This window comes from Piliocolobus tephrosceles, chromosome 15 (assembly GCF_002776525.5).
Source record: "Piliocolobus tephrosceles isolate RC106 chromosome 15, ASM277652v3, whole genome shotgun sequence".
Taxonomy (NCBI): Eukaryota; Metazoa; Chordata; class Mammalia; order Primates; family Cercopithecidae; genus Piliocolobus; species Piliocolobus tephrosceles.
The window spans coordinates 107,569,655-107,583,712 of NC_045448.1; the positions used below are offsets into that span (position 1 = coordinate 107,569,655).

Below are 14,058 nucleotides of genomic sequence, written 5' to 3' on the forward strand. Positions count from 1 at the left end.
ACCATGTTAGCCAGGCTGGTCTCAAACTCCGACCTCAAATGATCCTCCCACCTCGGCCCCCCAAAGTGCTGAGATTATAGGTGTGAGCCACTGTGCCTGCCTCGGCTTCTATCCATTTTAGATTCTCCTCCCTGCAGGAGGCACCTCAGCTGAGGCCCTGGCCACCACGCCCTCTTCAGGCCATGGTTGCTGCACCCGTGCATTTCCCATCAACAAGGGGCAAGAACGCACAGGGCCATATTCCTTCTGGCTCCCACTGTGCAACTGCAGCCCATCTCTTCCTGGTGGGCAGGGTCCACTACTCCTGCCAGGATGGTGGCTCCTGCTTCTTGCCTACTGGTTCCTTGGTGTACTTTCACTGTATCCCTTGATGGAGACATTTCCTCACTGGGAACCAGAACCTAAAATCCTCAAAGCTTAGAGTTGTGGTAACAGAAATACCCCAACGGGATTAATGTAAAGTGGAGCCACTCCTATCTCCACCCCTTGGTTCCTGGACCTACATATTCCTCCCAGTGGGACAAAGCGCCTTATTGGTTGTTGATTAGAGTGTACACTGTGCCCTGGAAGGTGGTGTCCCCTCCTTACTTGGTATCATCATCTCTGAGCTGGCATCTCAGCTATGCCTTCAACAGCCCATTTCTTCTCTTCGTTCAAGCCTGTATCTTCTGGGTGGTGCAGAATGTGACAGGACTGGTGATCCCATGGTCACATGCCGTTGTCATGCCTCCTTGGCTATGCAATGAATGGGCCCTTGGGTCCGATGTGATGTGATGTGGGATCCTATGTCAGCGGGTAAAACACTCAGTAAGCCCTCAGATAGTGGTGTTGGCTGAGGCCCTGCTGGCGGAAAAGGTAAGCATGTGTCCATTCTAGTAAAAATAAATTTCTGCCATTTCTAGAATGGAAGGGATCCACTGTAGTCAACTTACTATCAAGTGGCTACTTATTCACTTTGAGAGCCATTGCCATTTCCGAGGATCAGCACTGATGCCTTGCTGGCAGGCTGGACATTCAGCAGTGGCGGTAGCTACATCAGCCCTTGTGAGTGACAGCCCATGCTATTTTGTCTGTGTGTTTGTCCCCCATCCCTGCCACCATAGCTGCTCCTTCTGTGCCCACTGTGTCAGTTCTGGGGTGGCTGATGGCATCTGGCTGACATCCAATCGGCAAAACCATTCTGTCTATCTGGTTGTTTGGTGTTTCTTTCATGGTAGATGCTCTCTGGTGGTCCTCTTCATACTTCTCTGCTACTCAAATAGTCCATCCACATGCCTCTGTCCCCGACATCCTTGTCCGTGATCATCTCATCTTTCTCCTTCCAGATCCCTGATCCATGCATCAAGGCAGCTGCTAGCAGCCATGAAGGAATAAAAAGTGTACCCTTGGGCTACATGTCTTTCCATACAAAGCGGACGAACACATGCACCACTGAGAGGATTAATCCACTGGGGGAACTTCCCTTGCCACTGTTTGTCAAGATCAGCCTATGGTGGGCTGTACTGTAGTCACAGTTCATTTTTGGCTTGCACCCACGTACCAGTCTGACCCGTCTGTGAATCAAGACAAAGCAAAGGCTTTCCTCTCTTGTCAGCGGATCACAAGGGACTTTGCCCCCGTGCAGCCACAGGCGTGAGCTGAGGGAGAAACCCTGGTGCCACACTGGCAGGTGACATGTATCTGGGCCACCTGACCATGTGTAGCTCTGTTCATGCCCAGTTCTGGACATACCACTTCCATCTTACTATGGATTATTGCTAGGCCCATTTGACTTTATGTCTTGGTGAGTATGAAAGGCAGAACCTAACGAATAATGAACGGTTCTAGACACGTGGTCACTTGGTGCCCGTTGGTGAAGTATTCCGTCTCTGCCAGGGTCTAGTAGCCCTCCAGAAGCTACTTTTCAAAAGGTGTCTAATTCCCTGCTGCAGATAGTATGGTCTTGCTCCAGAACCCTGAAGACCTATATTGTGATTGTCTTCCTGGGACTTGCTAGAAACTCCACCTTGGATACCTGTAATATAATGGAATGAGCAGAGGCTCAGCAGCGGTGCCTCCTGAGGTTGAGGGGAATCTAAAATGGACAGTAGAGGAAGAGAAGTGATGATCAATTGAAACACCAAGACTGTAGGGTCTGCCACTTGTAGCAACTGGACCTGCTGCAGAGCTCTCTCCTATTCTGGGCCTCCCACTCAAAGATGGCAGCCTCCTGTGTTACCAGGTATTAGGTTAAGCAGTATTCCCAGTTGTGGAATATGCTGCCTCTAAAACATGAATACATTTACTAGAAGTTGTGCTTCCCTCTTCCTTGTGGTAGGTATGAGTTGCAGTAATGTGTTCCTTGCTTTAGAATGTTCCAGCATGCTTAGACCACTGGACTCCTAAAAAGTTCACTGATGAGGAAGCTCTTGTATATCACAGGACGTTTCTCCCACTTTCTAGAGTGTATGTGTCTCACCCAAAGTACTTGACACTTCTTGCTCATCTGGCCTCATTAGCGTGATGCATATGATATCTTCAACATAGGAACGAATATGAAGTTCTAAGAAATATTCAGACAGTTCTCATGTCTTTAGACCATATTTTGACAGAGTTAACACAGCCCTGTAGGAGAACCATAAATACACACTTTTATCAATTCCAAGTGAATCTACTGTTTCTGATCTTCCTTTTGGTGGGGATAAATCGTGCATTGGCCAGATTAGTGGTCAGTTATCTTACACCATGTAGACTATGTGAATCCACTCTAGCATGGACGCAGCGGGCACAGTAGCTGTAATTGGGGATGTTGGGTTCGTTTGGTGTAGTCTGCTTTCACACTACAGGACATACCTGGATCTCGTAGGTTCCAGATGGGCGAATTAAGTGGAGATTTGAGGGGGAACACTACCCTCGCATCCTTTGTTCTTTAAGGTGGCATTAATTTCTGCCATTCGCCTGGGATGCAGTATTTTTATTTATTTAGACACAGAGTCTCGCTCTGTTGCCCAGGCTAGAGTGCAGTGATGCACTCTTGGCTCACTGCAACCTTCGCTTCCCGGGTTCAATGACTCTCCTGCCTCAGCCTCCCGAATAGCTGGAACCACAGGTGTGCGCCACCATGCCTGGCTAAACATTTTGTATTTTTAGCCTGTTGGCCAGGCTAGTCTCGAACTCTTGGCCTCAAGTGATCCATCTGCCTTGGCCTCCCAAAGCGCTAGGATTACAGGCGTGAGCCACTGTACCCAGTCTGCTTTGTCTTTCTTATGTTGGCTGGTTGCATTAGTTATCTACTGTAGAACAGCAAATCACCCCAGGGAGCATACTCATTTGGTGGGCTTTCATCTTAAAAGGAACAAAGGAGTGTGTGTCCAGGTATGGACTGGTAGATTTGGTGGTGGGAAAACGAGGCAGTTCTGGTCTAATTGTAATTGTTTCTTTTTTCTTTTCTTTTTTTCCAAGACAGGTTGCCCAGTGCAGTGGCGAGATCATGGCTCACTAACTCACTACTGCCTCCATCTCCTGGGCTCAAGTGATCCTCCCACCTCAGCCTCCCAAATAGCTGGGATCACAGGAGTGCTCCACCCTGCCTGGCTAATTTTTAAATTATTTTTGGTAGAGACAGGGTTTTGTCATGTTGCCTAGGCTGGTCTCAAACTCCTGGGCTCAAGTGATCCTCCTGCCTTGGCCTCCCAAAGTGATGGGATTATAGGCATGAGCCACTGCACCTGGCCTGAATTGTTTCCATTTTCTCATTAAACAAAGCAGGTCATCAGCTGAGATGTGAATCTCAGTAATACTGTATCATGAGACCTGTCTCCTTGGCCATAATTGCCACAACTGGACCAGGGATGGGCTCCTAATCCAAGTGAAGGCATTCGATTCTTTCTTTTGGGAGCTTGAAGTGACAATTCAAAGACATCAGTGTCAATTAGTGCTCAAACTGGAAGGATCTGTAAACTCAGAAACTGTGGGGCAGACATTTTTCTTCATATAAATGGAAAAGCTGACAAGATTAGGTAGGGGTTTGGTGAAAGAAGAGTAAAGCAGAAAGGAAGTAGAAAAGTAGAAAGAAAATAAGAGTCCACATAGACTTGCAATTTCAAAAGGAGTTACTTAGGTTCCTGTCCTAAGGTTCGAGTCCTCTGAGAAGATGCCCGGATAGGACTAAATATGCAAGTGATGTGCTGGGAAAACACTTGTGAAGGGAATAGGAGGAAGCCAGGAGAGCCTGGGAGGCCTGAGATGCAGGTGCAGCCCCTGCGAGGAGACAGGAAGGGAGGAGGGCTAGCTTGAGGAGGTGTTAGAACGCAGTGTATAGTTCTTTCTTTTTCAGAGACAGTCACCCTTTGTTTTCCAGGCTGGCCTCAAACTCCTGAGCTCAAGCAATTCTCCTGCCTCAGTCTCTTGAGCAGCTGGGACCACACATGTATAACCATGCCCTGCTTAGAATGGAATGTAGTTCTAAGAAAGCTCTGGCAGAGCTGATGAAGTGTGCTTGTGCCAAAGCCACCTGTCAGAGGAGTCCCCCATCTCCCAGAAATGGGCCTGCCTTAGCACAGCAGGGCAGCACTCAGGCACCGGGTGGGAGCAGCTCACAGGAAGGGCGGTCTCAGTGCAAATGCAATGACAGAATTTCATGGCCCAGCAGCAGGGGGCCACATACGCTCCCTGCAGAGAGGTGAGCAGCGCACTCTCATGGCCACAGCTCCCAGTGCCTTTCAATTCCTTTTTCTACCACCTCGTGACGCACAAGTGCCTTTCCTGCCCATGAATTCTGAGCTTCTTGAGACACTCGTGGATCTTTCAAATTTGTCTCCCTATTTATGCTTAAACTACTTTGAGTGGATTCCAAGTACTTGTAACAAAAACAACAACAAAAAAACATAGATTGAAATAGTAGCAAGGGGATTATAATCTAAATTTTCATTTTTTTTTTTTTTGAGACGGAGTCTCACTCTGTTACCCAGGCTGGAGTGCAGTGGCACGATCTCGGCTCACTGCAAGCTCTGCCTCTCGGGTTCATGCCATTCTCCTGCCTCAGCCTCCGGAGAGCTGGGACTACAGGCGCCCGCCACCAGGCCCGGCTAATTTTTTGTACTTTTTTAGTAGAGACGGGGTTTCACCGTGTTAGGCAGGATGGTGTCGATCTATCTCCTGACCTCGTGATCCGCCCGCCTCGGCCTCCCCAAGGGCTGGGATTACAGGCGTGAGCCACCGTGCCTGGCCTAAATTTTCTATAGAAGAGGGGATGGAAGGAAATAATAATTCTAGCGCTTATTCCTTATAACCCGTAGAGGGTTCTACAGTTTGTAATGTATTTTAACTTACGCAATCTCATTTAAGCCTTACAGCAACTTCTGAACACAAATAAGGCTGGCATCATTATCTGTATTTCAGATGAGGAAGCTAAGTTTCAGAAACAATACAAACTAGGCTGAACTGAAAAAAAATGGAGGCCGGGTGTGGTGGCTCATGCCTGTAATCCTAGCATTTTGGGAGGCCGAGGCGGGCAGATCACCTGAGGTCGGGAGTTTGAGACCAGCCTGACCAACGTGGCGAAACCCCGTCTCTACTGAAAACACAAAATTAGCCGGGCGTGGTGGTGCATGCCTGTAATCCCAGCTACTCGGGAGGCTGAGGCAGGAGAATCGCTTGAACCCGGGAGGCGGAGGTTGCGATAAGCTGAGATAGTGCCATTGCACTCTAGCCTGGGCAAAAAGAGCGAAACTCCACTCAAAAAAAAAAAAAAAAAAAAGACAAACCATATAAATATTAGCCTCTACCTACAAAAGCAGTAAGCCAAAAGCAGCACTGCATTCCTGGAGAGACTGCAGAAATTAGTGCCACCACTAATCAATGATTTGAAAGACACAGAGCTGATGATTTCCATTCAGCTTAGCTCTCTAGCCTGTGCAGATCCAAGATGGATCCAAGAGAACGGTGTGGATTATTGTAAACTCAGGTTGTGACTCCAATTGCAGCTGCTAATCTAGGTGTGCCTTCATTCATGAAGCAAATCAGTGCATCCCTTGGAGCAAAGCATGCAGCTGTTGATCTGATGAATGCTTTTATCCTCAGTACTTTTTAGTAAAGACCATCAAAAGCAGTTTGTTTTGAGCTGACAGGGCTAGCAATACCTACTCGTCATCCAAACTCAGGACTGTACCAATTCGCAGTCATCTGTCATCATCTAGTTTGCGGAGACCTTGTCATCTTCTCTACTCCACAGGACATCACACTCATCTAATATGTTGATAGTATGTCGATTAGAAGTAGTAACTATTCTAGCCATCTTGACGAGACATATGTGTGCCAGAGGGTGACAAATCACACAAACATTCAGTGAAACTTCTGGGGGGCCTAATTGTCTGGGGCATGTTAAGCTGCGCCCTACTACCACTAAGACAGAGGTACAATGCCCAGTGGGTTTGGATTTTGGAGGCAACGTATACCTCATTTGAATGTTCTTCTCTGACCCATTTTCTGAATAACTTAAAAGGCTATTAAACCATTTTGAGTGGGGCCCAGAACAAAAGATGACATTGTCATGACAGTCCCTGACTTATGAAGGTTCAACTTAAATGTTTTTACTTTACCAATGATGTGAAAGCGATGTGCATTCAGTAGAAGCTGTATTTGGAATGCTGGATTTTGATCTTTCCCTGGGTGAGTGATACGTGGTGGGAGGCTCTCTCGTGATGCTGGGCAGCAGCAGTAAGTGCAGCTTTGCCAGCCACAGGGTCACTAGGCTGGATGACCAATACTATATGGTGGGGGGTATGGACAGATCAGTGTAGCTCTGCCAGCCACAGGGCCACTAGGCTGGATGACCAATAGCAGCCACAGGGTCACTAGGCTGGATGACCAGTGCTGTACGGTGGGCCGTATGGACAGGTCACTTTACCCAGCTGTAGGCCAGTGGAAGTGTTCTGGGCATGTGTAAGGTAGGCTAGGCTAAGCTATGATGTCCTGTAGTTAGGTGTATTCAGAGCATTTGTGACTCAGGATATTTTCTTTTCTTTTTCCGAGGTAGGGTCTCACTCTGTCTCACCAGGCTGGACTGCAGTGGTGCAAGCACGGCTCTCTGCACCCTCGATCTCCTGGGCTCAAGCTGTTCTCCCACCTCAGCCTCCCACATAGCTGGGACTACAGGCATGTGCCTCCATGACTGGCTAATTTTTTTTTTTTTTGTAGAGACAATGTCTTGCTTGTTGCCCAGGTTGGTCTCACACTTCTGGGCTCAAGTGATCCTCCAGCTTCGGCCTCCCAAAGTGTGGGGATTAGAGGCATGAGCCATTGCACCTGGTGAAATTGTCACAATTGTATGTTGCCTCAGCATCCATTTTAAATATAGGTTAGCCTTTCTCATATAAAAAGCAGGACTCAGTCACCCTTGACACAGTTTCCAGTTCTCCCCCTCCTCCTGGTTCCTCAATGTGATCAATCTAGATACCTGCCTTGTACAACCACCTCCTGATGACCATTTCCCAGTGGATACCTAGATACCACCTAAGTGACTTGCTCCACCAACCCCCTCGCCCCACACGGACCGCACAGACGTGCTGTGGTGACCACCTCTGAGTCACAGCATGACCCCGTGGTACATGTGCCTGCTTGTTCTAAACTTACCAATTAGAACTCCTAGTGGACTCAGTGGCTCACGCCTGTAATCCCAACAGTGTGAGTGGCCAAGATGGGAGGACTGCTTGAGGCAAGGAGTTCGAGACAGCCTGGGCAACATAGCGAGACCTTCTCTCTACCAAAAATAGTTTAAAAATTAGCTAGGTTGCTGGGTGCGGTGGCTCAAGCCTGTAATCTCAGCACTTTGGGAGGCTGAGGCGGGCGGATCACGAGGTCAGGAGATCAAGACTATCCTGGTTAACACGGTGAAGGCCTGCCTCTAGTAAAAATACAAAAAAATTAGACGGGCAAGGTGGCGGGCACCTGTAGTCCCAGCTACTCGGGAGGCTGAGGCAGGAGAATGGCGTGAACCCGGGAGGCGGAGCTTGCAGTGAGCCGAGATCGCACCACTGCATTCCAGCCTGGGAGACAGAGCAAGACTCCGTCTCAAAAAAAAAAAAAAAAAAATTAGCTAGGCATGGTGGTACACTCCTGTGATCCCAGATATTTAGGAGGCTGAAGTGGGAGGATTGCTTGAGCCTGAGAGGTAGAGGGTGCAGTGAGCTGTGATAGTGCCAGTGCACTCCAGCCTGGGAAACAGAATGAGATCCTGTTTCAAAAAACCAAAAACCCGCTGGGTGTGGCAGTTCATGCCTGGAATCCCAGCAATTTGGGAGGCTGAGACAGGAGGATCACCTGAGGTTAGGAGTTTGAGACCAGCCTGGGGAACATGGCAACACCCCGCCTCTACTAAAAATACAGAAATTAGCCAGGTGTGGTGGCAGGCACCTGTAATCCCAGCTACTCGGGAGGCTGAGGCATGAGAATCTCTTGAATCTGCAAGGCGGAGGTTGCAGTGAGCCAAGATTGCACCACTGCATTCCAGCCTAGGTGGCAGGGTGAGAATCCGTCTCAAAAAAAAAGAAACAAAACCAAAAACCAAGCCCCGCCCCCCACCGCCACAGAACAAAACAAAACAAAAACCTCCTCTCAGGAAACCTGCTTGGGTAATGGCCTGGACCCAATGCAGACATTAGCCCTCAGGCCCCTTGCTTTCTCTCTCACTTCCTGCTCCCCAGCTCAGCACGTGTGTCCTGGCCGGCTCTCCTCTCCCCAGTCACCAGCTGAGCAGGCATGTCCAGGCTGGCTCTCCTCTCCCCACTGGCCCTGAGAGGCGTGCTGCCCTCTTCTCTGTAAGAGATCTGTAAGCAGTACACTGCTTCTGTTACTTCATGTGTTTTGCTGTGGTGCCTCCTCTGCAACTCACCATACTGTCAAACCTGAACCCAACTCTCCTTCCAGTGAGGTTCTCCTGCAGAGTGGCTATCTTGGTAGAAATAAACTGGACACAAGTCAGACAAGAGCCACACAGGTGTCTGCCAGTATCAACAAGTTTCCTGTGAGGCGGACACCTGGTCATGGGTCACACACTTAGGAATTAGGCCATCTGCCAGATGATGAAGTATCCTGTCAATGGTGCACTGCAAACATCCATGGCCACCTCTCCTGGGGCCCTGGAGTCAGGGCAGGGCTAGAATTTACAGCCACTATCCAGAAAGAGGCCTCGAGATGAAATCAGAAGAAACACAATACTGTCTTCTGCAGGTAACTATTCTCCTTTTGAGATACAGCTTCGAGCGTGTCACTTGCCCTAGTGGACACTGAAGCCCTCGGCTGTGGGCCACCAAATTATCAAGTGTCCTGAGCTGAGCCTAAATATCATTATATATTAATGGTAAATTAAATTGGGTATTACATGACTCATCGAGTCAGAAAGTTGCACTCCATCTACTTCATGATGGACTCATTATGAAATGGGAATGGTATAAATGAGATGGGGTCTGACAGGTCCTAAATGCTGAAGCGAGTTCTCTGAGTAACTGCTCCTGCTACATTGCCTGTTCTCTCTCAGCCCACATCTATGGCCTCATGGGGAATCCTCTATCACCACTTCACCAAGGAGGAAAAAATTAAAAAAAAAAAATTCAAGTCTGGCTGGGCACAGTGGCTTACATCTGTAATCCCAGCACTTTGGGAGGCCGAGCCAGGAGGATTGCTTGAACCACTAGCCTTAGAACAGACTGACCAACATCGTAAGACCCCGTCTATACAAAACAATAATAATAATAATAATAATAATGATAATAGTCAGGTGCGGTGGAATGCACCTGTGATCCCAGCTACTTGGGAGGCTGAAGTGGGAGGACCACTGGGGCCTGGGAGGTTGAGGCTGAAGTGAGTGGTGATTATTCCACTGCACTCCAGCCTGGGCAACAGTGAGACTCTTCCTCAGAAAAAAAAAAAAAAATCAAGTCTGGTTCCTTGTTACAGTTGTTTTACATCACATACTGCTATAATCCCACTCAAGGTGGTCCTGAGAACAGTGGTCAAAGGAAATCTTCCGAGTGGGCAAAACTTTGAGTGGTGCATCCAGTTGCTTATTTTATCTAGAAGGAGATGGTCAGAGCTGTGGCTCTACATTAGAGGAACATGGCTGGAAAAGGGTAAGGTTTGAATGCTTTGTCGTGAAAACTGGGGGCAAGTGAAGAGTGTCTGCTCTCACCGCTTCTATCCAACATTGTACTGAAGATTCCAGTGAGTGAAATAAAGCAAGAAAAAGAAACAAGTACAGTGCTATGGCTTGAATGTCCTCTCCAAAACCCATGTTGAAACTTGATCCCCAATGTGGCAGTGTTGAGAGGTGGGGCCTTTGGGGGTGATTGGATCAAGAGGGTTCTATCCCCATGAATAGATGAATTCATAGATCAATATATTAAAGGGTTAATGAAGTAATGGGTTATCATCAGAGTGAAACCAGTGGCTTTATAAGAGGAAGGGAGACCTGAACATAGCACATTAGTATGTTCAGTCCCTCGCCATGGGACACCCTGTGGCCACCTCAGGACTCGGTAGTCTCCATCAGCAAGAAGGCTCTCACAAGATATGCACCCTCAACGTTGGACTTCTGAGCCTCCGTAACTATAAGAAACAAATATCTTCTCTCGGGAGTCAGAGGTTGCAGTGAGCTGAGATCGTACCATTGCACTCCAGCCTGGGCGACAGAGCAAGACTCCGTCTCAAAAAAACAAAACAAAACAAAACAAAAACAACCAAAAGAAAAACCACAATGAAATATTACTATAAGGCTGGGTGCAGTGGCTCACACCTGTAATCCCAGTACTTTGGGAGGCCGAGGTGGGTGGATCACCTGAGGTCAGGAGTTTGAGACCAGCCCGGCCAACATGGTGAAGCCTCGTCTCTACTAAAAATACAAAAAATTAGCTGAGCGTGGTGGTGGGCACCTGTAATCCCAGCTACTTGGGAGCCTGAGACAGGAGAATCACTTGAACCTAGGAGGCGGAGGTCACAGTGAGCCGAGATCGCACCATTGCACTCCAGTCTCGGCAACAAAAGCAAAACTCAGTCTCTAAATAAATAAATACATAAATTTAAAAACTGACAATATGGAGTACTGGCAAGGATGCAGAATAATCAGAACTCTTGCACACTGCTGGTGGGAATACAAAATGGTAAAACTACTTTGGAAGCAGGTTAGCAATTTCTTAAAAGGTGAAACACTTACCACCACACAACCTAGCAATTCCTGTCTAGGTGTTTACCTTAAAGAGTTGCATGCAAATATTCATAGCAGCCCAACTTGGAAACAATCCAAATGTCCATCAAGTGGATAAACAAATGTCAGTATATTTATACAATGGGATAATAAGCAACAAACTACTGATACAACAAAATAGATGAATCTCAACACCATCACACTAATGGAAAGAAGCCAGATACTACATACGATGTGATTTCATTCATATGAAATTCTAGAAAAGGCAAAGCCATAGTGATAGAAAGCAGATTATGGCTGTCAAAGGCTGGGGGTTGGGGAAAGGCACTGGCTACAAAGGGGCACAGGGAAGTTTTCAGAATAATGGTAACATAATGTTTCACAGCATAATTGTGGTAGTGAATCTACGATTACTCCCTTGCCTGCCTGGAGAGTTTCCCTTTTGCAACATAGGGAGAGAGAACCCAAGTGAAGGCCAACCGACTCCTTGAGTTGAGGACAAGGAGTTGGAAAGTCATACAGAAGTTTGAGAAGCTGTTGCTTCTGTGGGTCTGGGGCCCTTGCTGGTCACTAGGCTCGGAATACAGGAAGAAGTCCTGGAAGTAAAGCAGAGATGAGTCAGTACAAGCTCAAATGAGCCAGTTACCTCTGCCTTTCTTTATTACTCCATCTGACTGCAGAGTTTCCAAAAGTATAATGGCCCTGTTTCACTTCTGCTTTCCACACAAGTTTCTGTTTCGCCAACTCTATATGTGGAGGAGAATTCTGGGAAATACCTAGCTTGACCAAGCTGACAACAGAACAATACGGCATCCACACACAGAATTTAAAGAACCATCCTTCATTACCAAGTAGTTACTTATGTAATTTTTCTTAGTGTTATCTCAATAAAAATGAAAAATAGGAGATCTGATGATCAACACTGTATTTTCCAGCCTAATATTTAATTATTTAATTAATAATACTAATTGAAAAGAATTACTAGTTTTACCTATCTCGTTATAAGAAGTGTCCAACGTATTTTTATAATTTTTTTTTTTTTTTTTTTTGAGATGGAGTCTCACTCTGTTGCCCAAGCTGGAGTGCAGGGGTGTGATCTCGGCTCACTGCAACCTCCGCCTCCCGGGTTCAAGCGATTCTCCTGCCTCAGCCTCCTGAGTACCTGGGATTACAGGAGACTGCCACCACACCCAGCTAATTTTTTATATTTTTTGGACAGAGGGGGTTTCACCATGTTAGCCAGGATGGTCTCGATCTCCTGACTTTGTGATCTGCCCACCTTGGCCTCCCAAAATGCTAGGATTACAGGCGTGAGCCACTGCACCTGGCCACATTTTTATGATTTTTAATGACATTTGAGATACATGTTGTTTTAATCTTTTTTTTTTTTTTTTTTTGAGATAGAGTCCTGCTCTGTCACCCAGGCTGGAGTGCAGTGGCACGATCTCAGCTTACTGCAACCTCCGCCTCCCGGGTTCAAGTGATTCTCCTGCCTTAGCCTCCCGAGTAGCTGGGACTACAGGCGCCCGCCACCTTGCCTGGCTAGTTTTTTGTATTTTTTAGTAGAGACGGGGTTTCACCGGGTTAGCCAGGATGGTCTTGATCTCGTGACCTCGTGATCTGCCCGTCTCGGCCTCCCAAAGTGCTGGGATTACAGGCTTGAGCCACTGCGCCCGGCCAGCTTCATTCTTTAAGTCAGTGAGTCCAAGAACCCACCAATTCTGGACACAATATTGTGCCACTGCACTCCCGCCTGGCGACAGAGCAAGACTCTGTTTCAGAAAAAAGAACTAAGGTTATAATTTAACCATGGATGCATAACGTGCTTCAAAGAGATGGCGAGCAGTTTTTTGTTTTACAAGATTTAGAATCTCTCCAAGGGTAGTTCAGAGAAAGGAAAATTCAAGACAGTCAAGACAGGAAATCAGAAACCAGCCATGGGGGGTAAAATCTCAATAAATGGCAAAGTTACACAAGTAACAAATCAGAAAGGCATCATTCCCGAAGCCAAGAATTGAACACCGGTCAATAATGTCAAAACATAAAGCCTTAGTTAACTGAGCTACACAGCACTGAGCAGTTTCTATTGCTTTTACCAGGAGAAGTCTACAGCAGCCTATTTCAAACTTGTAAAGGCTTTTAACTGCTCAAGTGAATTTTTTTTTTTTTTTTTTTTTTTTTTTTTTTGAGAGGGAGTCTCGCTCTGTCACCCAGGCTGGAGTGCAGTGGCCGGATCTCAGCTCACTGCAAGCTCCGCCTCCCGGGTGTACGCCATTCTCCTGCCTCAGCCTCCCGAGTAGCTGGGACTACAGGCGCCCGCCACCTCGCCCGGCTAGTTTTTTGTATTTTTTAGTAGAGACGGGGTTTCACTGTGTTAGCCAGGATGGTCTCGATCTCCTGACCTCGTGATCCGCCCGTCTTGGCCTCCCAAAGTGCTGGGATTACAAGCTTGAGCCACCGCGCCCGGCCTCAAGTGAATTTTTAAGGCTATGACATGAACCCTAAATTTCCTGTCCTCTGAATGGTGGAGACCAAGAGAATGTATCCCCACATGGTCACGAGGTTAAGCTCTTAAGGACACAAAACAAGACAGAGAAATTTCATCTGGTATTGGTTTCAGGGACCTGTAGCGAAGTTTGGAACCGACCAGCCTGCAGGGCTGGCTTGAAAAGTGGGCTTATAGAAGTCCTAAACCCACGTTCTATCCTGTGGTACCCTTCTCTCCGTTACAGAAAGATAAATTCCAAGCACAAAGTGCATCAAATTTGCTACAGCCTAAAAACAGTCTCACAAATACCTTTTTTCTATTAAACCCTAGCAGAGAAGACAAACAGTGACATTTACCATTTATATATACACACACACAGCAGAAACTTGGGTGA

General features: G+C 47.2%; 1 protein-coding gene across 1 annotated transcript in view; it reads right to left on the bottom strand.

Moving 5' to 3' along the window:
• LOC113219952 overlaps window positions 1-14,058 on the bottom strand; it is a 16,622-nt gene continuing 2,564 nt past the window's right edge. The window contains exon 2 of the mRNA XM_031934207.1: window positions 1-2,014. The gene's annotated coding sequence lies outside the window, so the exon portion shown is untranslated. The remainder of the gene's footprint in view (window positions 2,015-14,058) is intronic.